Consider the following 24,344-nt stretch of genomic DNA (forward strand, 5'->3'; position numbering starts at 1 on the left):
GCGAGATCGCGTGATGACTGGCTTACAAAAGTGCACGGCAATCTCGATTTCAATGCTTCGGAAAGTAATATGCGGCGTTTGGTGGAATCCGAATTTATACTTTCGTTATACGAAAATGTGCTGCATAAATGTTGCTGCACACCACAGATATTTCCAAAATGTTTTTTTTTTTCCCGTTTATAAGACCATAACGGTTCAATAGATTGATAATTTTTACTGTTCCGAAGAAGAGTAAACTGTCACTTAACACGGGAAAAGGATATTTTCACCAGGGAGAAAGTGTATTTTTAACCGGGTAATCCAGGGAAAATCTGGGAATTTTTTTTCCACGTCCGTGTATATACCCTGATGAATTTTGTTTGTAAATTATTCCATATGTCTGTATTCAAGCACATCTTTTTCATTTACAGACTGTGTATTTCAGTTAATTTTTCCTATTTCTGTGATAAGACAGTGCTGTCCTCCTCTTCATTTGTTTTTTCTCTATTACCATTAATATCACTGTCCTGATCTGCATTGGTTTTTCTTTATAACCACTACCATCTGAGGATGGTCATTACACCTGAAATCGATAGTCTCAGGACAATATTTTTGTGATCATAGACTGGAAATAAAGGGAAAAAAACCCAATATCCATTGATCATCATTTATATAAAAATGACAATGTAACGATTTGTATAGCTGATAGAATGACCAGTAGCAGTGTCTGAAACATGATTTTTAGGGGTTTATGACTAAATGGAGACCCGCTTGTCCATTAAATACACTCACTTGTGGAACACTTATGTGTTCTATACACTTGCTAGAAGTTCCTCCAATCAACTGTTATTTCAACCATTTGGGATCTGTGTTTGAACTAAATTCATGGATCTTTCTAAATTGCACATAAGATGAAGCTCGTGTGAAAGCATCATTTTTGGCACACTACATATGGATTGATCAAACACTTACTCTTTTGTTTGTTGCTGCCAAGCTACAATCATTTAGAATTTCAATACTAATATTACGTTTATGTATAATGCACTGATACAAATGCTTGTAAAAGTTATTTGTTATCCATGAGACTGAGTGAGTGTTCACCTTCAGACTTTTCATCATTTTTTAGGAAACTGCTACTATGTACCTGTCATTGTGTTCACAGTTCGTCGGCAGTTGCTGTGTAGCACAGAAGGTCCTGCGCTGGGATGTGGGCAATTTCATAACTGCCAACATGGGCTACGGCTTTGGTCTCATGCTGGCTGTGCTCATCTCAGGACCATCTGGTGAGCACCTGCTGCCTGCCTAGGCTTTGCACCCTACTTCTTGCTCTGTCATCTTGGAACCAAGAATGATCTCACTCTTGCAGAATTTTGACCAGGGTATGACACTCTACTGATGAATGCTGTGTGTTCTAGAAACATGAGCAATAAAACTAGGTCGTAGAGCCACATCTCTATCTTCTAATTTTATCAGTCTTTATTGATACTGTCTGCATTGTTGTCTGTGTTTAGAGTACTAAATGATCATTCATTGTGTAGAACACAGTATTTGTCATTTTATCTGATGATTAGCTTAAATCATCTGAAACATGCATGGAGTAAAAGTCAGTCTCATTCCACACTCTATAAATGACTATGAAGTGCATTAGGTATTGTATTTTTTGTAGCATTATATACATATTAGGAAAATGAAAAATGAGTGCCTCTAAAGATGCAGAAATAATATACTTTTATGGAGCATTGATAGAGAGTTGTAAAGGAATGGATTCAAGTTGTCATACTTTGGTCAGAATAGTACATACTGAACATGAAATCATTGATACTGTAACTGTATTTGGGTTGTTGAAAAATGATCTGAATTTCATACTGAATTACTAAAAGTTGAAAAGTTGCAACAAAGATGCCACAGAGTACAGTTTTTACAGTTAGACAAAGATGTGTTATGGGTCTGTGGTGGCTTATTTGTCTTTCCACATCTAGTTGAGCATGTGATGCCAGGTATGTACTATTGTTCATGCAGTTGGTTCAATGAAGATACACATCTATGGAGTCCTGATGAAGGATGATAACAGCATGTAGGTTCACACACTCCAGTCAAATGAGCAGCCATTACTGAACATATGACATCACAAGTGAGGAACAGTGTTATAGTTATAGTGTCAGAAAAAATAGATTTCAGCTCACCATAAAGATTACATGACCCATTGAGTTGCAGACAGGCACAGTGAAAAGATACTTACACATTACCTTTCATCCAAAGCCTTCTTCAGAAAAGGAAATACATACACACATTCATTCGCACAGGCAAGCACACCTCACACACACATGTCCACCATCTCCAGCAGTTCTGACAATGCCACATGACAGGTTTTCTCTTGCACTTCAGCAATGTACAGCCATATCAGCCCAAAGGGCTGCAGTAATATTGTATGTTTAAGAAGCAGTTCAATTTTCCATCTACACTGTCAGCTTTATAAATTTCTTCCCAGTTTTCTCCCTGGCATTTGTCTCTGAAAACACTGTGTCTGACCCTGTGGTTCATGACTCTGTGGTTCAATAATTTTCTTCCATGATCTGTTGCTAACTAGTCAGTATATTTTATTGTTAACAGTTGACAATTGTGGTCAGATAAATCATCAACTATTGATTTGAAAGCTAAATCACTGCATGATGTTTGATGTAAACACAAATTGTCAATGGCCTTTGCACTATGTTCTCCAATCCTCATAGAACATTTTGTTGTGAAAAAATGTGAAGCTGATCATCAAAAGCAATAGATACCCTTGACCAGTACTGCCTGGCAGAAGATCAACATTTAAAGTGTCCACAAATTATGAGTCTCTCAGATGCTACCCATTCCATACCAAGAAGTCCCTTCCATGTAGCCTAGCCGTGATGTCAAGCCTCTCTCTGAGGCCTTTGCATACTGAAATTATCCTCATAACTTTCTCCAGAAACAGATCTCCCATGCCTTTTATCTGTCACTATACTTCATACGTCGAGAGAAGAGCTCTGATAGCTGGCAGCGCAGTTGCTATTATTCAACATGGATGGGCAGCAAGCCAGCAGCGGTCGCCCAGCACTATGGCAATACTGGGGCATTGCCACGGTAACATAAATAAAAGCTCATGTTCTGATGGGCCGTCATGACGCACAAAGCAGGTGCGCCAAGGCCACATCAACTGTTAGAGCTCTTCTCTCACCATATGCACTGTAGCATCCTCTATCCCAAGAAAGACAGGGCCACCTGTGGCAGCAGCCATGTTATCTACAAACTTACATTCAACCACTGTGTCACATTTTATGTGGGCATGACAACTAACAAGCTGTTTGCCCACATAATTACCTACCACCAAACTTTCACCAAGAATCAGATTGACTGAACAGCTACTGAACATGCTGACCAACACAACATGCTTCACTTCAATTACTTCTTCACAGCCTGTGTCATTTGGATTCTTACCTCTGACACCAGCTTTTCTGAACCACACAGGTGGGAACTCTTTCTACAACATATCCTTCATTCCTTCAAAATTCCCCCCCCCCCCTCCCTCCATCTCCAGCATAACCCCCTGAATCTGCACCTAGAAGCCTTGTCCTGCCCCTGCACGTTTCCACAAGCAGCACTACAGCTCCTGTCACCTTTACCCTCTACCCTGCTGTCCCTCACACTATCCCCCCTTCCCTCTACCCCCTTCTGCATGCTTTCTCCTTACCCAGAATACAAGAAGTAGTGTATGATAGTCATTACATTTGTGTTATATTACTTATAAGAACCTGAGAGCTTTCACTTAAACCCTAAACTTTACCTCTCAGGCTATGAGAGCTGTCAGTGTATCATGCTTCATAATTCCACTGATGTATTTAACCACAGCCACTTTCCCAGCTACATCCTGTATCCCTTAATACCACTCAACAGCATTCCATAATTCCTTTTCATCATAACTCCCTACTACCTTATGTGTTCTTTCAGTTTGCCTTGCACCAGTTCAGTCAGTTATCCTGGGTGGATATTCTGCTGTTGCTCCTACTGTACTCAAGAGACCTGGAGCTGTATAACAATGATGTCATGCTAACAAACACAATCAACTCATCTCTGTGGAAGCCTGATACCTTGCACTGCTGCACAACAAACCACTTACTTGATGTTGACCTCCACTTCAAGAATAGCTACATTAATACCTCCAACCATATCAAACCTACCAGCCACCTACAATACATCAACATTGACAGCTGTCACCTGTTCCATACCAGGAAGAACCTTCCATACAACTGAGACACCAGAGGTTGTCACATCTGTAGTGAAAAGTAGTTCCTTTCAAATATGCCAAGGTCTCACTGAGGCCTTTGCAGACTTAAATTATCATCCCAACCTTGTGCAGAAACAGATCTCACATGCTTTGTCTATCCAGTCACTTACCACCTACGTCATACCTACTGTCTGGCCACAAAGCAACACACCTCTTGTGACTCAGTACTGTACAGGACTGGAGAAACCAGGGTTTAAACTACCTCTCATCTTGCCCTGAAATGAGGAATATCCTCCACACTATCCTGCCCACCCCTCCTACAGTAGTATTCTGTCACCCACCATACCTCTACAATATCCTTATCCATCCTTACTCCCATCCCTGTGCCTCATGTTTCATATTCCTGCAATAGACTTAAATGCTAGATGTGTCATATATCCTCCCACTACCACCTACTACAGTCTTGTCATCTGTCAAAGGCAGGGCTACTTGTGAAAATGGCCATGTGATCTAAAAACTAAGCTGCAACCAATGTGCCACTTTCTGCCATTGTCTACATGGGCATGACAACTAATAAGCTGACAGTCCGTATGAATGGCACCTGCCAAACTGTAGCCAAAAGACAGCTGATATGTTGCTGAACATGATGCCAAACATCATGTGCTTCACTTCAATGACTGCTTCACAGCTTGTGCGCCGGCTGCGGTGGTCTCGCGGTTAAGGCACTCAGTCCGGAACTGCGCGACTGGTACGGTCGCAGGTTCGAATCCTGCCTCGGGCATGGATGTGTGTGATGTCCTTAGGTTAGTTAGGTTTATGTAGTTCTAAGTTCTAGGGGACTGATGACCACAGATGTTAAGTCCCATAGTGCTCAGAGCCATTAGAACCGTTAGAACAGCTTGTGCAATCTGGATTCTTCTTATCAACACCAGCTTTTCTGAACTGCACAGGATGGAACTCTCCCTAAAACATATCTTTTGTTCCTGTAACACCATGGCCTCAACCTATGCTGGTCCCTATCCCCTTTTCTGCTTCCACTCCAGCGTTATACATGCCTTCTACCCCACCAATGCCCTACTAGTCGTTTGTCCTTCTCTACTTCTCTCCTCGCCCCTGTCCCACCATGTCCCTGCATGCTCCCATAGACAGAACAGTATCTTCCCCTACCTTCCCCTGCTATCACACCTTCTCCCCACCCCATGCCACACCTCCTTATCTACACCACCCTCACCAGCAAATTGCTGCTCACATAAGATACAATCACAATCCACAGTCAGGCCTCAGTACCTGGAGACAGTAGCCATGTTTGTGTGAGTTGCGCTTGTGTGAATGGGTGTGTGTTTTCTGTTTCAGAAGAAGGATGTTTTTGCCTGAAAGCTTAAATATTAAGCAGTCTTTTTCATTGTGCCTGACTGCGACATAATGTCTCCTCTTTGTGGTGAGAAGGAATCTCTATCATTACCATGTTGTTGAATAATATTATATTCATCTGGTGAGGCAAACTCAAATTACTCTGTCATGTTAGGATGTTTTTTGATAGTAATTATGAAACATTAAAAATAATTAATACTTTCAGCAATGACTAAGTAAGGATTGTGCCATTCCTTGCCATCTTTATATCTTTACAGTCTCAGTAATGGTACTCAGCCTCTGACACTGACAGTGGTACTAGTCTTGTCAGGATCAGTAAAATATCCTTGACCTGAGTGTCATGTCAGACTAAGGCCACTCAATCAATTAGGCACATAAAGTGACACTTTAAACAACTTCTTGTTGTCAAAATTAGTTTTCTGTTTACACTCTCTGTGGAATAGAGTAATGGACAAGGAGCCTTTGCTTTGGCTAGAGACAAACAGACAGAGAAAAAGAGACTATGTATGTGTGTGTACATACATGATTTCATCAATAACTTACATAGTTGTCCTGGACACCAGAGTATGTTTGGTCATCAGTGAAGGTTAATCCTTTTTTTAATTGAAAAGTAATTTATGTTAATATATGCAACATTTAATTGTATGCTAAAGATTTTTCATTGACTAAAATTTTGATGTATTCACCTATGAGCATTTTACATGCAAGCTGTTTCACCCAATAAATAATTCGGTAAACAACAATAACTACAATAATAATTGCCAAAATATACTGGTGTGCAAACTTTAAGGACAAAAGTAAATTTCACATGATGTGTCACACTTAAGTAACATAGGTCAGTGAAACAATATAATGAAAAAGTTGGTTGCTGCTCCCCATACAGAGGAGATGATGAATCACAGAAAGGCACAGCAATCAGAAAGTCAGCATTTGGCCAGGAAGGCCTTTTTCAAAAATAAAAGAAACACACACATGCATGCTAACACAACTCACACACACATGACCACAGTCTGTGGTAGCTGAAGCCAGACTGTGAGCAGCAGGACATTATAAGAGACAACCTGGTGGGTGTAAGGAGGATGCTGAGAACGGGAGGGAGAGGGATACAAAATAAACTGCAACCACTGTGCTGCATTCTATGTGGACATGGCAACCAACAATTGTCTGTTTGTATGAGTGGCCTCTGACAAACTGGGCAAGAAACAACTGGACCACCCTGTTGCTGAGCACATCACCCAGCATGATATCCTTCATTTCAGCGAGTGCTTCACAGCCTGTTCCATCTGGATCCTTCCCACCAACACCACCTTTTCTGAATTGCGCAGGTTGTAACTCTCCCTGCAATGTATCCTTCGTTTCTGTAACCCTCCTGGCCTCAACCTTCGTAGTCATTGTCCTTAGCCACCTAGCCCCTTCCCTATTTGCATTCCACCACTACACAGCCCTCTATTTCACCAATGCATGCTGTCTTTTACTTCTCTCCTTGTGTGCTTCCCCCCCACCTCTCTCTCCCCTGACCTTCATCTAACCTCCCGACTGATCATAGCTGCCCTACTCTGCACCTCGTCCCTTCAAACTGTCAGCAGCACTTTACCGTCCACCACCCCTACCCTGATATCCCTCCACCTTCCCGCCCCAGCCTCCTCCTTACCCCCACTCGGTTGCCTTCCTATAATGCTCAGCGGCCAAAGACTGGGGGTTGTGTGTGTGTAAGTTGCATTTGCATGAGTGTGTATGTGAGGGTGTGTGTATGTTGTCTGGTTTTAACAAAGGCCTTGTTGGCCGAAAGCTAATTTTCCAACAGTGTTTTTGTTATGCCTTTCTGCGGCTCAGCATCTCCACCATATGGTGAGTAGCAACTATCCTTTTCATTAGATTGTTACATTCCATCCTGGATTTTCCATTGTTTGATAGGTCAATCAAACTTGGACCATACATAGAAAGAACTGATACAGTACGGCACAGAAGGTAAATTAAATGTGCAATGAGATGAATGGAACTGACACTTTCATTCAAAGACAATAATTACACTGAAGTCACCATGATTTATGACAGTGGACTGTACAAAAGGTGGAACGTGGTTTTTGATAAGGTGTGTGATCACCAAGGACAGCAGTGTATACTCTGCAATGTGCTCCCGTGCTGGGCACGAGGTTAAAGTAAGTTCTTCTGGTAGGGCATTTCATGCCTCCACCAGCATGATTGACAAATGCTTGTCGGTCATTGGTGCATGTGGACACGCTTCAATACATCTCCCCAATACATCCCACATGTGCTTGATGGGGTTTAATGGAGGGAAACAGACAGGCCAGTCCATTCACTGAATATCTTCTCATTCCGAGGACTCCACCTGCCTAGTTCGATGTGATCATGCATTGTCATCGATAAAAATGAAGTCAGGGCTGAATGCACCACTGGAACGAGGAAGGAATACAGTGTCACAATAATGTTGTCTGATGAGTATATCTTGTTCAATGATTTGGAGGTCGTTCACCCATGCAACATTATGCCTCCCCACACAATAACACTTGGACCACCAAAATGATCACATGTTACAGTGTTCCTGGGTGCATTATTTGCTCCCACCTCTCACCATATGGGACAGAGTTACAGAATAAGTTGTATATATAGAACTTTCCCAGCATTTTAACAGAATAAGTTCAATTCAGAGTTCTCTCCATCTCCTGCAAGTAAAGTTGACTAATTTGACGTGATATATTAGATCCAGGTCCAAATTGAAAACTTCATTTTGTGGTAGACACAGATTTTGCATTGTGGTCATCTTGTGCAGTATATTGTTTGTGTCAGCCAACAACAATTTTTGTCTATTTATAGATATTTTTCATTTTTATACTGTGGGTATTCTACCCTTACATTATAATTGTCCAAGCACGGTATTTCTGCATACGTGAATACATGTCACAGATATATATAACAGGAATAACAAGAGACATGTAATATAGACTCTTTGGCTGACCTCTCAGTTCCACACCTAGATTGTAAGACAGTTGTGTCCAGTGTGAGCAAGAAATGTCACCATTTAACATTTTACAGCAGTAACATACATGACAACCTGTCTACTGTGATGTATGCCAGATTTCATATTACATCATATTAACATTAACATATATATAATTAGATTTTAATCATCATTAGTTTGTATGCTTTCTAGTTGAACATCAATTTGAACATCACAAAGAATTTATAGTTAACATGAATGTCATTGAGATATACATAATATCCAAGTAAACTTACGTTTTTGCTGTCATGAATACATTGTTATACACACTAGACTTGCATTTGGGAGGACGACAGTTCAATTCTGCGTCCAGCCATCCTGATGATTTAGGTTTTCCATGATTTCCCTAAATCGCTCCAGGCAAATGCCAGGATGGTTCCTTTGAACGGGCACGGCCGACTTCCTTCGCCGTCCTTTTGTAAACCAATGAGATCGATGACCTCGCTGTCTGGTCTCCTCCCCCAAACAACCCAACCCCAACATTGTTATAGGGTAGATATCAATATGCATACGACAGTTTGTTGTCCTCTGTGTCAGATGCCACTGACAGTGGGTTGCCCTTTAACAAATATTTACAAGCTGCAGAATGCCAAGCATTCATGATTTTGAATAAGAATTTGTTACTGATGCAGCTTCTCAGCTGGTACAGCAGGCAGATCATACATGGTACTACACTTTCCAGTCATTTTACTGAGACCTCTGTCAAAAATCTGAAGAACCATCTTTTGCAGTGCAGGCCACTGCAAGATGTGCAGGAAGAGAGTTAATGAGGTTCTGGAAGGCACCAACAGGGATGTTGAGCCATGCCAGGTCCAATGCCATAGCCAGCTGCTCTGATTTCTCAGTTGAGGATCCACGGCATGAACAGCCTGATTGAGGTGGTCCCACAGCTTCATGACAGGGTTTAAATCTGGGGAGTTTGGTGGTCGAGAGAGTACAGTAAACTCATCCTGGTGCTCTTTGAACCACACATGTACACTGTGAGCTCTGCGACTTGTTGCATTGTCCTGCTGGTAGATACTGCATACAGGGGTGGACATGGTCCCCAAGGATAGATGCACATTTGTATTGGTCCATTATGCCTTCCGGAATGACAGGATTACTCAGGGAATGCCATGAAACAATCTCCAGACCATAGTGTTCTCTCCCCGGATCCTCCTGACTATTTTTTTGGGGTAATTTCTTTCAGTCCAGTGGAGTGTAAAACGTGATTAATCTGAAAAGGCCATCTGTCATCACTCAGTGAACATCCAGTTGCAGTATTGTCATGCAAATTCCAGTCTTCATCACCAGTGAACAGCAATCATCATGAGTGCATGAATTAGGCACCTGCTGAGGAGGCCCAAAAGCAGCAGTGCTCACTGAACAGTCATAGAGGGGTCACTGTTGGTAGCCCTTGGTTCATCTGGGCAGTCAGTTGCTCAATTGCTGCACATCTGTTTTCCCATGCACGTCTTCGCAATCATCTTTACTCCTGCCATCTATGGCTCATGGTGCACCACAGTTACAGTTGCCTCAGTACCGGTTTTGGTCAGCACCATTTTGCCATGCATGGCATGCTTTAACCATGACAGCACACAAACAGTTTACAACCTTAGCCATTTAGGAAATACTTCCACCCTTATTCTTAAAGCCTCTTGGATGTCAGATAAATCACTCCGTTTATGCAGTACAGCAATGTATGTTTTTCACCTTCGTCAACATGCTTTATATATACTCAATTATTAGTGCTGCCATCTGTGAATGGTTATGGCAAGTTGACGCTGTACATTAATGTGACTGGACCATATATGTCACACAAATGTTTGGCCTATGTAAAATCATTATAGTTTTGCTATTCTATTATTGTAACTGGCAACATTTAGATGGAATGTAATATCTTCATTTTTAATCTCACTCCAGGCAGTCAGTAGTTTTACTCCTGATGATGACAGCAGAGCTAGGCCATTGAAAACTCAAGAATTTTATTGGAATTGACGTGGCTTGAAAACAAGATGATTTTATCCAGTCATGCCACCGCAAAAGATTCTGAGGGCACATCTCGCTTGTCTGTAGTACATTTGCCTGAAACCAATTGGTACATCTCTCCGTCACTGCTCTACACTATATTGCACATTTTCAAAGTTGGTACCAGTTACAATGATTGTTGTGTCATCCCTGTATAACACTGTGTCATGTGAAATAATTGTGAATAAGTCATTCATATACATGATGAATAGAAAAGATCCAAGAATAGATTTCGTAGGCATGCCCAATGTAACTAGAAGAAAGTCTGACTTTTGAATATTTGTATTTGCTAATTGTTTTCTATTGTTTAAGTGATATTACATTGGGCACAGAGCATTCTGTCATATCTGGAGAGGTGGATTTTCCTTGCAATAAAGGTGTGGGACATCATATCAAATGCATTTGCAAGATAAAACAATGCTGGACAAATGTTTCCCTTTATTTCCAAAACAGGTGTACACCTTTTTGCCATGTCTCGACAAGCTTGCCTGTAGAAATTCCGAAACATAAACTCATACTGAGAGAAGTTAAGTATATTATTATAATCTATGGAAAGTTCTGGTTGAGAATAACAAATTATTTAGGAACAAAGGAGATGACTCACATAAAGGCAGAAGCACGGCGTCATGACAGATACGCACACAGAAGGTACAGAACTTTACTTTGCCAGCTTTCACAATGGAATTCCTTTCTCAAGCTGCGTGCACGCGCGCGTGATCACACACACACACACACACACACACACACTCACACTCTCACTCACACTCACGTGCACATGCCTGTCTCTCTACATTGTGCTCATTCGCCTGCAAGCTCTCCAGCTCTTTCCTGGCCCATGGTGAGTGTACTGGGGTGAGGTGGGGTTGCAGTGTGGGGTGGGATGAAGGATGGGGAGAGGCAGGAGGCAGGGAGGGGTTTGGGGGGGAAGGGGCTCATGGCAGAGTGGGGAGCTGTCTGTGGGCTAGCTAGAGGTGCAGGTAGAGGGGGCATGTGGTAGAATACTGAGCACTCGATTTCACAGACGGGATTGCTGGGGGTTGGAAAGACAGTGTTACCTTAGGTTTAGGCCAGGGGGGTTACAGGAGCAAAGGATGTGCTATAAGGATAGCTCCCATCTGCACAGCTCAGAAAAGCTGGTGATGGTGGGGAGGATCCAGATGGCATGGGTCATGAAGGAGCCATTGAAATCTCACATGTTGTGCTCTGCTGCATGTTATGCCATTGGGTGGTCTACCTTGTTTTGGCAATAGTTTGACAGACCCAACCACAAAGAAGCATACCTCTTGTGGCCCAATACCACCCGGGAGTGGAACGACTGAACCATGTCCTTCATCAGGGCTGTGATTATCTATCAACATGCTCTGAAATGAGGGACATCCTACCCACAATCCATCAAGTGCTCAGCCGTCTTCCATGTTCCTCCTACAGTTGGGAAAGGAATTCCATTCCAAAAGCTAGCAAAGTAAAGCTCTGTACCTTTTGTGTGTGTGTATCTGTCAACGAAGCAGTGCTTCTGCCTTTAGATGAGTCGTCTCCTTTATTCTAAATAAATGAAATGAGTGAATGGCATTGTTGGCTGGGAGGCCCCTATTCAGGGAAGTTCGGCTGCCAAGTGCAAGTCTTATTTCATTCGATGCCACATTGGGCGCCTTGTGTGCCAGTGATGAGGATGAAATTATGATGATAACACAACACCCAGTCCTCAAGCAGTGAAAAATCTCCAACCCGACAAGTAATCGAACCCGGGCCTGCTTGAATGAGAGTCTGTCAACGAAGCAGTGCTTCTGCCTTTAGATGAGTCGTCTCCTTTATTCTAAATAAATGAAATGAGTGAATGGCATTGTTGGCTGGGAGGCCCCTATTCAGGGAAGTTCGGCTGCCAAGTGCAAGTCTTATTTCATTCGACGCCACATTGGGCGCCTTGTGTGCCAGTGATGAGGATGAAATTATGATGATAACACAACACCCAGTCCTCAAGCAGTGAAAAATCTCCAACCCGACAAGTAATCGAACCCGGGCCTGCTTGAATGAGAGTTAAGCACATTACCACCCAGCTAATCAAGTGGACTATTCTAAATAATAAGTATATTATTAGATTCAAAATAAACTTTTAGTTTTATATATGCAGTATTCTATTTTTATTATATTATAGATAAAGTGTAGTATAGTAATGTAATGAAATGAAAAGGATAGATTGCTTCTCACCACATTGAGGAGGCATTGAGTCACCGATAGACACAAGGAGAAAGAACTGTTGTATGTCTGTGACTCAACACCTCTTCTATACGGTGATTAGCAACCTATGCTTTCCATATTACTGTTATCCCACCCTTTTTTCCTTATGAAGCAATTTGACTTCAGATATTTTCAAACATTCATATTAATCAGTTATTCCTGACAGATATCAACATATGCACAGTATCACACATTAAAAATAACTTTCTAAATGGGAACTGGGCTTCTGGTGTATCTCATATCTGTAGGCTTTAACTTATTCTATATAAAAACAAAGATGAGGTGACTTACCGAACGAAAGCGCTGGCAGGTCGATAGACACACAAACAAACACAAACATACACACAAAATTCAAGCTTTCGCAACAAACTGTTGCCTCATCAGGAAAGAGGGAAGGAGAGGGGAAGACGAAAGGAAGTGGGTTTTAAGGGAGAGGGTAAGGAGTCATTCCAATCCCGGGAGCGGAAAGACTTACCTTTGGGGGAAAAAAGGACAGGTATACACTCGCACACACGCACATATCCATCCACACATACAGACACAAGCAGACATATTTAAAGGTCTTTTTGCCCCCAAAGGTAAATCTTTCCGCTCCCGGGATTGGAATGACTCCTTACCCTCTCCCTTAAAACCCACTTCCTTTCGTCTTCCCCTCTCCTTCCCTCTTTCCTGATGAGGCAACAGTTTGTTGCGAAAGCTTGAATTTTGTGTGTATGTTTGTGTTTGTTTGTGTGTCTATCGACCTGCCAGCGCTTTCGTTCGGTAAGTCACCTCATCTTTGTTTTTATATATAATTTTTCCCATGTGGAATGTTTCCTTCTATTATATTGATATCATTAATTTGACTTTAACTTATTCTGAGTGAGTAGCTCTATAGTTCACTGACAGCCCATGCAAACTTGGACACATCTAGCTAGAGTCATCAATCCAAGGATATTCCACACAAAGGGGTCTAAAATATGTCCCTTTGTAATTGATAACTATGTCAGTTATGGAGCCCTGGACATTCTTGCAATTATCTGACTGTGGAGAGAAGTTGGAACTATTACGATCACAAAATTTGTAACTTTTACAGACCATCTAGCCTCTCCTAAGAGTAAATAAACTGTCTCATCCTCATAAAGATTCCAAATAGCCAATGAATGAGGACTACTCAGCCCTAAACTTCTATACATAATAATAAAGCTTCTCCAATAAAAGCGATGCACCAATCGAAAGTCACAAATTATAAATATAACATGTGACATATTTTCTTCCAATTCTATACATATCTAATGTCATTTGTGTCCAAGCTGTCATAAAATCATGCACATACGTTAAAGACAACATGAATCAAAACTGGCTAGGTTCAGATCAGTTTGTAGTACAGAACAGAACTCAGAATATAATTAATCTATCAGCATTTTGTGCCACTGCTATTATTAGAATTCTGACACATTATTGTCACACTGTTGGCTACTAGTAGCTGACTCCTCAGTCCACAGCTGTGTCAGTGGCAGCAGTGCCCAGTTAGTTACATTATTCATTCTGCAACGTTTTTTAACTCCATTAATACATATAAAATGCCCCAAGCTGGATGGCTGTTGTTCTCTCAGCAGTCTTTTTATTCAGCATTGCCAGGGAACTAGATTGTGTGGTCGGCTGTTAAAATAAATTAGGACTGTTGCATAGGAGAACAGTCTGGAAAAATACTGCACAAATATCTAGACTAATAATATTTCAAAATGACATAAAGATTAGCAATCAAGAGAACTGGATGTAAAATTGTGCATTTTGAGAAAAATTGCAGAAAAGTCATATATTATAACTTCAATTTCAATTAGCTAATTACTCATCTCGCACAGATACCTGGTTGTAAAGATCATCCAAAAAGTTGTTCAGTAATATAGTCATTAACTTTTAACCACAGCCCCTTTCTTCTTATTGGCTCTATAGTAGTACAATATTAGCTTATAATGATCAAGGTGAATCTCTTAAATTTCAGTGATTTCCATCTGATGTTCTGTTATGCACAACAATTCTGCAAAAATTCCATCTATCTTCTCATTTTCCTGAATAGACATGAGAAATTCATCCTTTTTATGTATGATGCTTTTGATATTTTGTTGGAAGACACTAAATGCATTTCCTTTAAAATTTGTAGTTTTGTCAGAGATGCAGTACCGTACTTTGTTTTTCTACTAGATGTTTCAACTGTTACTATAATTATTCTGCAGTTCTGATTTTGAATTAATTTACTCTGAAAACTGTGTAGGGAAGGTAGGAAATCACTATGCTACAAAGGATACTGCTTCACTGCTCAAAGAAAGAGCTGTAAGAATAATATGTGGTGCTCATCCATGATTGTCTTGTATATATCTGTTTAAGGAATTAGGCATTGTGACTGCTGGTTCACAGAGTAATTATTCCCAGGTGAAGTTTGTAGTAAATAATCTACCACAATTCAAAAAGAACAATGCTGTACATAATTACAATATCAAAAGAAAAAATGACATTCATTACTCCATTGTGTTTAGCACAAAAAGGTGCACAATGCTGCCACCACAATTTTTGATCATGTGTCCAGTGATATAAAATGTCTGTCAGACAACAAAGTTAAATCTGAAAACAAAATGAAAAAGTTTCTCCTTGACAATACTTTCTATTCCATAGAAGAATTTCGAATTTTGTAATGTGTAAATTGTCATGGGTAGAAATTATTAACTCACAACAGTGCTAAAACAAACATAAATTTAGTTTGTAGATCACCATCTAGCCATATTTACATATGAATGTGTAATGTAAATGTAAAATGAGTTGTCCCACATCATTTCAATTGATTGTACAAATGATCCACAGAATATGAAACTAACTATCTAACTGGGGTCAGATTGGATGCCTCTGACAATCAGGCATGCAAGTAGCCTCTAACTAAAATCATGCTGTGCAAGATGTAGCCAAATGATGGGGAAGGTATCAATCAAATCTCAAATCTATGTATGCCCCCCCCCCCCTTTCTCTCTCTCTCCTTTTTTTTTCAACCTGTGTGTGAACACATTCCATAGAAAACTTCATCAAGAGCTTATCATGCCACTAAAAGAATGGCACTGTATTCACACTAGTGTTTTTCCTTCTCATATCATTCAGTAAGTCTGACCTGTCCCAGGGTTCTGGGTGACTTTTCTATAACTCATCCCATTTCCTAAGCCTCACCTCCTTTCCCTGCATCCCTCTTCCTTTCCTTTCAACCCTTTCACCAGAAGTAGGAGCCACTGGCTCTGAAAGCTTGTACATTTCCATAACTTTTATGTATGTTTTCTCTTACCATCTCTTGGTGAGTATATGTTTTTCCTATCCTCTAATATAACACTAGTGTGTGTAGCATTTACAGCAGTGTGCATGATGTCCACCTAAGCTGTATAAATAAGGTTACAGTCAAAACTATTAGAGTTAACCCCTACTATTACATTATCTTGTTTTCCAAAATAATTTGCTAAAGAACTTAAATCATGGGTGACACTGCTGAGCCCTGAATTTCGCTTAAAAACACTAGTTAGTTACTAATCATTTCACACAGAGATCTGTATCAATTTCCAACAGTCCCTTTGCCATGGGTGTCATCCAGTCTGATGTAGCAATTAGGTGTCATTATCTAGTAATTTGTAGGTCTGAGATCCAGTTCTCCATCTTGTTAGTACCTGAATTAAATATTTGTGAGTACTGAAAAATTCACCATTTGAAGAGCCCTTCCTAATGAAATATTGCATTGTTCAAGAAACTTTGATATTGAGTCCATAATAAAGTTTAATTCCATATGTGGTTTTGTTGTATTCATTTAATAAAGTCATTTTTTGGTGTTAATTGGTGTTGTTCATTAACTACACTCTTAATTTCAGTACAGGGTTTTACAACTTATATGACAAACTTATTTGCCATAATTTTCAAATATCAATCATCAACAAATTCTAACTAATTTTAAAAGCTTCAAAATTATGTTTTAAGGAGATAGTAGTCACATCATTTCATTAAATTTCATTTCATTTCATTCTGATATATGTTAATGTCCAATTAATTTGTAGTAAGAATAACACTTATTTTGTATTATTTTTCAGGCTCACATCTGAATCCAGCAGTGACATTAGCATTTTGTGTCATTGGTAAAAAGCCATGGAAGGATTGTCTACATTATTTTCCAGCGCAGTACCTTGGTTGCTTTTTAGGTGCAGCATTTGCATATATTGTGTACCTTGGTAAATGAATGTTGGATTTATATTTATTTGATAATAAACTGACCAGTAGCTTCAGACAGTACATATTGCATGAATATGTAAATTTTACATCATAATTCAAACAAATTTGAACTTTTTAACTACTGAAAAACAAATACTTAGAATGTATTACACACTTGTAACTTCAGTAGATAATCCTGAGATGTAAATGTAAGAGACAGCTTCTTGATATCCAATCCACAACAATATCTGTATCATTATAACACTGATTTAATATAATATATTACATATTATAGTACCAGTCATGGGCAGTTAACTTTGTAGTATTTGATAACAAGAGTAGCAAGTACTAGTAAGAGTGCCAATGGGTAATATATTTGTCAATTCTATATGAGTGTGAAGACCCACACTATAATATACATGCTGCTTAAACATACGGGACAATAAATATTTTAAAACTTGATATGAAAAATTAGTAACTGCTCATACATAATAAAGAAACAGATAAATGGCACTTAATATGAAATTTTTTAGACATAATGAAGCAGTGTTCAAGGGGTGTCATGGGGGTAGAAGGTTCTTTGACATATTCATGCTGCTGATACAACATGGTACACATTGGTATTTTTTCCATTTCATGAATAATATGTATGAAGTTAAATAATTAGCAAAGTCATTCCTCTAAGTTACAAATGTTTCTCTATAGAATTACATATAAAAAACAAGCAGTTTATTTACATCAATAATTGATTTTTTATGTTGGAAGACAATGTCTCTCCACCCCTCCCCCAACCCCCTTCCAAAAAATGGGAGCTGGAACAAAACTTTAAATGGATGTTAATGGAAATTCACCACACCTTGCAGTTTTTAACAAAGTGCATAGAGTAAATGCAATTCTTTTATTTGTTTATCCAGCCTCAGGCCTCATAGTCGTACCTCTTAGTTCTGAATGGAAGGATCTTTTAGTTTTATGTTTGTGCACACATTAGTTAAACATGAAATACCATTGAAAGTATTGGATATCAATGTTCTAAGCTGTTTTACTGAGTAGATTCAAGCCAGGATGAAAGCAGTACTTATGTGAAAGAAAATTTACAGTATGAGGTATTGACATGTGTTTGCTAGTTAAGTGTGAAAGAGTGTCCAAAGTCTCACCAGTTGAATCAGTATGATATCTGGAAAAAAACTGTGACCTTTCAGTTTTATAGATCTCAAAGTATACATAACTGTCTTTTTCAGACCTTAGCTGTAGGACAACCCAACTCTATTGGGAATAGAAAACTTTTGAATAGAAAACTTAATAGTGTCTTTTCAACAGTATACTTAGGTACATTGGTAATGTTATTACATTATTTAAAAGGCAGTGCGTGGACATTATTAAAAGTTTTACATTCATTTTATTATCTTGATTTTTCTATGAATAGCCACTATACTTACTATGCAAACTGATCTTTTAAGCTGTAACATTCAGTTCATTCATTAATTCATGCATCATGTTCATTAAACCCTATCTTGCAAGGGTATCTACAGAGGTGTGGAATGAGTCATGTTATACAATAATAGGCAGAAGTGACCATTGCAGGCTGCTCCAGTAAAGTATTTTAAGAACAAATTATGATTGGCGCTAATCCAGTCAAACTTATAATCACACATGTTTGGATCCTGTGTTTTCAGGTAATATTAGGAAGACTTAATTAAATTTGGTGGCCAGTGAGTTGAAGTTTGTTTCATCTGTATCACTGCTACTGTAATCAGGGAGTTGAGTATCATGTGACTTTTTGAGTTTATTCATTTTGTATCTTATAATGCTCCAGATTGTCTTTCCTTTGTTCTCAAAATTTTTAATTTTTCCTGCAAAGTACGCGATTATCGCTGTTTTGGTGACAGAATGAAGAATTTTCCAACACTACATGTAGTGTGTCTTTAAGTTTCGATCAGAGCTATTCTTCTGATTAAAACAGTCTCTCTCTCTCTCTTTCTCTCCCTAGCACTAGAAGCTTTGATTCAAGACAGCACATTGCAATGCAAAATAGGTATAGTGGTGTAAGCGTATTATATAAAATAAGGTAAAGGCGACCACTTACCTATAGAGGACTGGTCCAGGGTGCACAGAAACACTTAATACAATACAGTTATCACTAGCTTTATAGCACTAATGTTAACTGTATTCTTGTATGTGTTTCTGTATGCCACTCACCAATCCTGTATAGGCAAGTGGCTGTCTGTACTTTGTTTTGTCTATTTTTCCATCCAGGAAATTCCATTAGGGCTATACATTGTAAGCACATTTTTAGAAAAAAATTAAATTTCTTTATATCCTTGGTAAACTTATTTCCATTTTTCTTCCTGTAAATTCTCCCTGAGTAGTGTAACTGAGGTAGCATTTACAATTATGTGAATTTTTATATTTCTTTTTGTAGATATACCTGGTTGATGGGACATTCTGCTGCTGCCATTTGATCATTATGGTCAGATAAACCATTTCTTATAGAGTTTGCAATTTTATTATGAATGACAGTTCAATTTAGAAATAAATTATGAATCACTGTTGCAGTTTGTTTGTCTGTTTTCATTGGGAATGTTACTGTAGGATCAAACCAAAGTTGGACATCTGTAACTCTAGGTGACCTCAATCAGAACTGTCTGAGGTCAAATCGGTATTGAAATCCCTTCGTGCAGTTACATCTCGTGCTATTTCTTCTAAGTCTTATCCTTATCATCATTAACTGATGGTTGCCTGTATAACGCTGTAAGAACTGCTATCTTCAGTTTCCAAGTATATCACTGAAATGCTGCACTCAAAGAACTCTTCAACGAAGTACTCATTAAGATCTGTGGCTTGTGACATTATTCCACTCTTTGTGTGTGTAAGCACTCCCATAGTGATCTACTGCATTCCTAACTGTACTGCTGCCAACTGCAGCTCTCAAATGTTCTAATTCTGCTAGTGATACTACCATATCAGCTTCAAGTTTTAAGAACAGTTGCTCTTTCTTCATAATCATGGAGTGATTGCACAACTATTACAGTGCCAAAGACTCATTCATCAATGAAAACTTGTGATAATGTGAGTACTGCTTTATTTAATCAAAAATGACTGAGTTATGTTACGTATTTTATGGAAGGAACATATGTTTGTGAAATGATACTGAATTAGATACATGTTAGTAAATATTTTTCTATTGCTGTGGCACTACCCTGTATTTTAGTTAAAAGTTTTAAATCTCAAGTGTAAGTGACTGAAAGTAACAGGGACTGAAAGCAGCATCAACAGGTCATCAGGGGTAACAGAGTTGAACTACACATTTACATTGAAATTCAAGTGTCTTAATTGTGGGCAAATGGGACATGTACAAAGACAGTGTTACCAATTATGGAACCCACAGCCCAACTGAAGTGACAGGAGTCGCCAACAATTTGGTAGAAATGGCAGTAGAGGAGGTTTTGGTGTATGGCAAGGTTACTGGGATAATGGTAGAGGTTGTCCAGGGAATAGGAAGGGCCTGTTAAACTAAGAAGGGAGCTGCAGGGCCACCGACAGGAGTGCCCAGTAGGAATAAGTTCAGTTAGAATGAGTGCAGAGGCAGAATGTGCCATAATAGGTGTTGTGAATGGAAGAGAGAGTAGAATATTGCTGGGGTATGAGCCACTGGGCCTACCACAATATGATTTATGTGGGGTAGAGGATAATAATTTACAACCATTGTGGTAAGTAGTGGTGAATATTTCACTTGGGACAATCAAGTTAAGCCAATGTGTGGAAGTGGTGTGTCATGTAAGCTAGGAGTATGGTGTGATCCTAGGGTTAGCTTTTCTGCATCAACATCATGCCATAACTGACCTTCATTTATGTATAGTGGAACTGAGTGGGAATACATTCCAAGTGGGGGAAACTGTTGTCAATGTTAATCTGCTGCAAGGAGTGTCTAGTACACAGGACAGTCCAGTTAAACTGTGAGCAATAGCAATAAGGCTTGATTCACATGACTGTGTGTCGAAAGGCATTGGAAAATCACTAAGGTTGAATGTAGAACCAAAGTTAACAGTACGTGTGGTATGTGTAATAGAACCATTAGGGGAGCAGGGGATGGGGGTGGGAGGAGGGGGGGGGGGTAGTGAAGTACTAGACACAGCATGTTCTTAGGAGAAACGTAATATTGTACACATACAGGCAAGGAATGGAGGAAAAGTGGTGGCCGTCAATGTGGATAATCTTGGTTCCAAAGATGGAAAGTTGTTGAAGGGAACTTTATTACTCACACTGAAGATTCCAGATGAGAAAGATTGCCACATAGGAGGTGTGAATTATAAGGGAGCACAGGATGCTGCTAGGACAGCATTTCATGACAAGTTGAAGCATCTGAAAGGAGCAGAAAGAGCACAGTTGGAGGACCTGTTGCTAGAATTCCAGGATCTGCTTTTTCTGAGAGGGCTGTTGCTTGTCATGCCAGTAACACAACACATGATTCCAACAGAAAATGAAGTACTGGAATGCCAAGGTCATTGCAACCAGTTCTAGAAGAATTAATAGATCAATAGTTATCAGACAGAATAATAGAAAAAGTTATAGTGCCTGGCAGGCAGGAATTGTAATTGTACCTAAGAAGTATATGGACAGTTTGCAGAAGTATCAGTTTTGTTGCGATTATTTCTATTTGAATAACAAGACTACAAAAGATGCATACCCTATTCTGAATATCGTGGAGACCATAGATAATCTAGGCAAATGCAAGTGTTTTGCGACATTGGATGGAAAGAGCAGATACCATAAGTGAGAAGCGGCTCCTGAAGACAAACCAAAACCAGCTTTTTTAGCAAATGGGTGTCATTACTGATATAGGAGGATGCCTTTTGGGTTCAAAAATGTGCCAGCGACATTTTCAACAGTTGCTGAATGGAGTACTGAGAGAATTGAAATCACATCAGTGCTTATTATGTCTTGATGAGATAATCATCCATTCATTAGATATGCAGGAACATAGACAACATATAAAAGAAGTATTCGGCAGACTACAGGTAGCACGTCGCACACTCAACACTGAAAAATGTTGCTTTGTGCTGGAGGAATTTAACTATTTGGGCCACATCATAGGTAAGGGTAGTGTAATGACTGATCCAAGGTTGCTGCAAGCAGTGCAAGATTTTCCAGTATCACAAACTACTAGGGAGTTACAATCTTTCCTCAGTCTCACAAATTATGTAGGAGGTTCATGAAGGGATTTGCACATGTTACAAGATTGCTTACATGATTGATGAAGAAAAGGGTTAAGTTTGCGTGGTTGTCGGTATGTCAGGGAGCATTTGGCAAATTAAAGAATGTGTTGACATCCAGTCCAGTTTTGATGTCTCCAGACTTCCAGAAAGAATTTATATTGTCATGCGAAGCATAAAACTATGCCCTTTTCAGCTTGGAGGTCAATGGACAAGAAAATTCTGTTGCCTTTGCATCAGGACAATTGAGCACCACAGAAAGAAATTACTCTATGATACTGGTACCAGTTTCTGTGAAAATGTCTCGAAACAGGTCAGGCCTATTTGTTGCTACTAGATCTAACATATTACTGTCATAACTCATCACCTGAAATATCTGTTCTAAATAGCTTTCAAAGAAGGCTAGTGCTCTTCACAAAATAAAAACAACATAGTATCTTTTGACTACAGTATCAGTCTCAAATAGAATTGGTCAATTTGTACACACATCTGGGTGTAACACTTGCAGGGATATGAAATGGAGTGATCACATAAGGCTGAGTCATAGGTAAAGCAGATGGTAGACTTAAGTTCATTGATAGAAAACTAGGGAAATTCAGTCTGTCAACAAAGGAGATGGCTTGCAAATAACTTGTGTAACCAAACCCAGAGTATTGTCCAAGTGTGTGAGAGCTTTTTCAAACAGAGCTAATTGTGGATATTGAACATATACAAAGAAGAATGGTACAAATGGTCACAGGTTTGTTTGAATCACTGTATTATTATAAGTACTCTGTGCTGTGCACTTCAGTGATTTGCAGAGTATGTATGAAGCTGTAGATATATAATACAATGAATATGTGAGTTATTTGCATATCTACAGTTTCTGGCTTTGAAGCTTCTCTCAGATGAATTACTACACAAACTCAGAGTTGCTAAACTTGTTTTCTTGATTATGTAGATTTTAAATACTTATTTTAAAGTTTTCATTTAGTTTTAGAGAAGTAACAGCATAATTTAATTTTTGCTGCGGGGTTATCAGTGGCACTAATTTTGTATGTGGTAAGCCTAGAAATATTGTACAGCACACGGTGATACACTGCATGTTCTGTATTCATATTTGCTTTCTTGCCACACATTCTGTTTCAAGCAGACTGCATGTCTATGCACTGGTGCACCTTTTTTTAGTGTCTTCCCCCAGCGATGTTTGAAAAGTGCCTCCCAGTAAATCACAGTTTATTCTCATCATCAGATTATCTTCCTCTGCTAGCTTTTCAACTGTTCTGCAGTGTAAGCTTTAGTGATATCTCTTAGAAGAGACAGACAAAACTTTTTCCATCACCTCAAAGTCTTCTTCTCTGATTTGACTGAACTCAGTAGCATATCAGTTAGGTGAACTGCTCATATATCTGAGTTGTAATCTGCAAGAATTTGCAGTGTCTTGATTCTTTACAAGTCTTCATATCAGTCTTTCCCAGCTCAAACATTTCTGTGATATTACAGGTGCTCATCACCCACACTTCTATTACACCATTTCATGGCAGTCATTATGTTAGTGGATATAAAATGAATTTTTCCTCATTTCAGTTTGCCCTATAGTTGCGGTATGTTGCCCCTATCCCTACTAGAAGTATCAGTGTGGTGTTTTAATGGTTATAAAAGCAAGAGGAACAGGTCTGGGTCAAAATATGAATTACCAACATAAAAGTGTGTCCCCATCACAGATATGACTGCACAGTTGTTGCCAGTTTGTTGCCTTTGCCTCGTTGTTGTGCCTCTACAATGAAATCCAGAGCATATTAATTTTGTCAATCACACAGCACCAATATTTATATTCCAAACACACTGTATTAGGACTGAATACATTGTTGAAAGATAATTGTGTCTTTCAATTACAATAGGCATTTGTCATAACAGAGCTTGTGATATGGATGAAATGGGATATGGAATGTTGTATGAACTTAGTCAAGAATATTTCTGATTTTGAGTAACCTCTCTCCTTCGGCACTATAAAATTTGTCACTAAAGTGAAGCATTCTGAGAAAACAGTGTTTGGATGTAAATTCACTGAAAACTGGTGTTAAAG

The 24,344-nt window shown here is 39.2% G+C and overlaps 1 long non-coding RNA gene across 1 annotated transcript in view; it reads left to right on the forward strand.

Moving 5' to 3' along the window:
* The first annotated feature begins 1,134 nt into the window (after window positions 1–1,134).
* The window catches only part of LOC126481460 (uncharacterized), a 122,558-nt gene continuing 99,348 nt past the window's right edge, over window positions 1,135–24,344 (forward strand). Inside the window, exons 1-2 of the long non-coding RNA XR_007587567.1 lie at window positions 1,135–1,262; window positions 16,952–17,089. This is a non-coding gene — a long non-coding RNA (uncharacterized LOC126481460). The remainder of the gene's footprint in view (window positions 1,263–16,951; window positions 17,090–24,344) is intronic.

The sequence above is a fragment of the Schistocerca serialis genome, chromosome 5 (assembly GCF_023864345.2).
Source record: "Schistocerca serialis cubense isolate TAMUIC-IGC-003099 chromosome 5, iqSchSeri2.2, whole genome shotgun sequence".
In the NCBI taxonomy this organism is placed as follows: Eukaryota; Metazoa; Arthropoda; class Insecta; order Orthoptera; family Acrididae; genus Schistocerca; species Schistocerca serialis.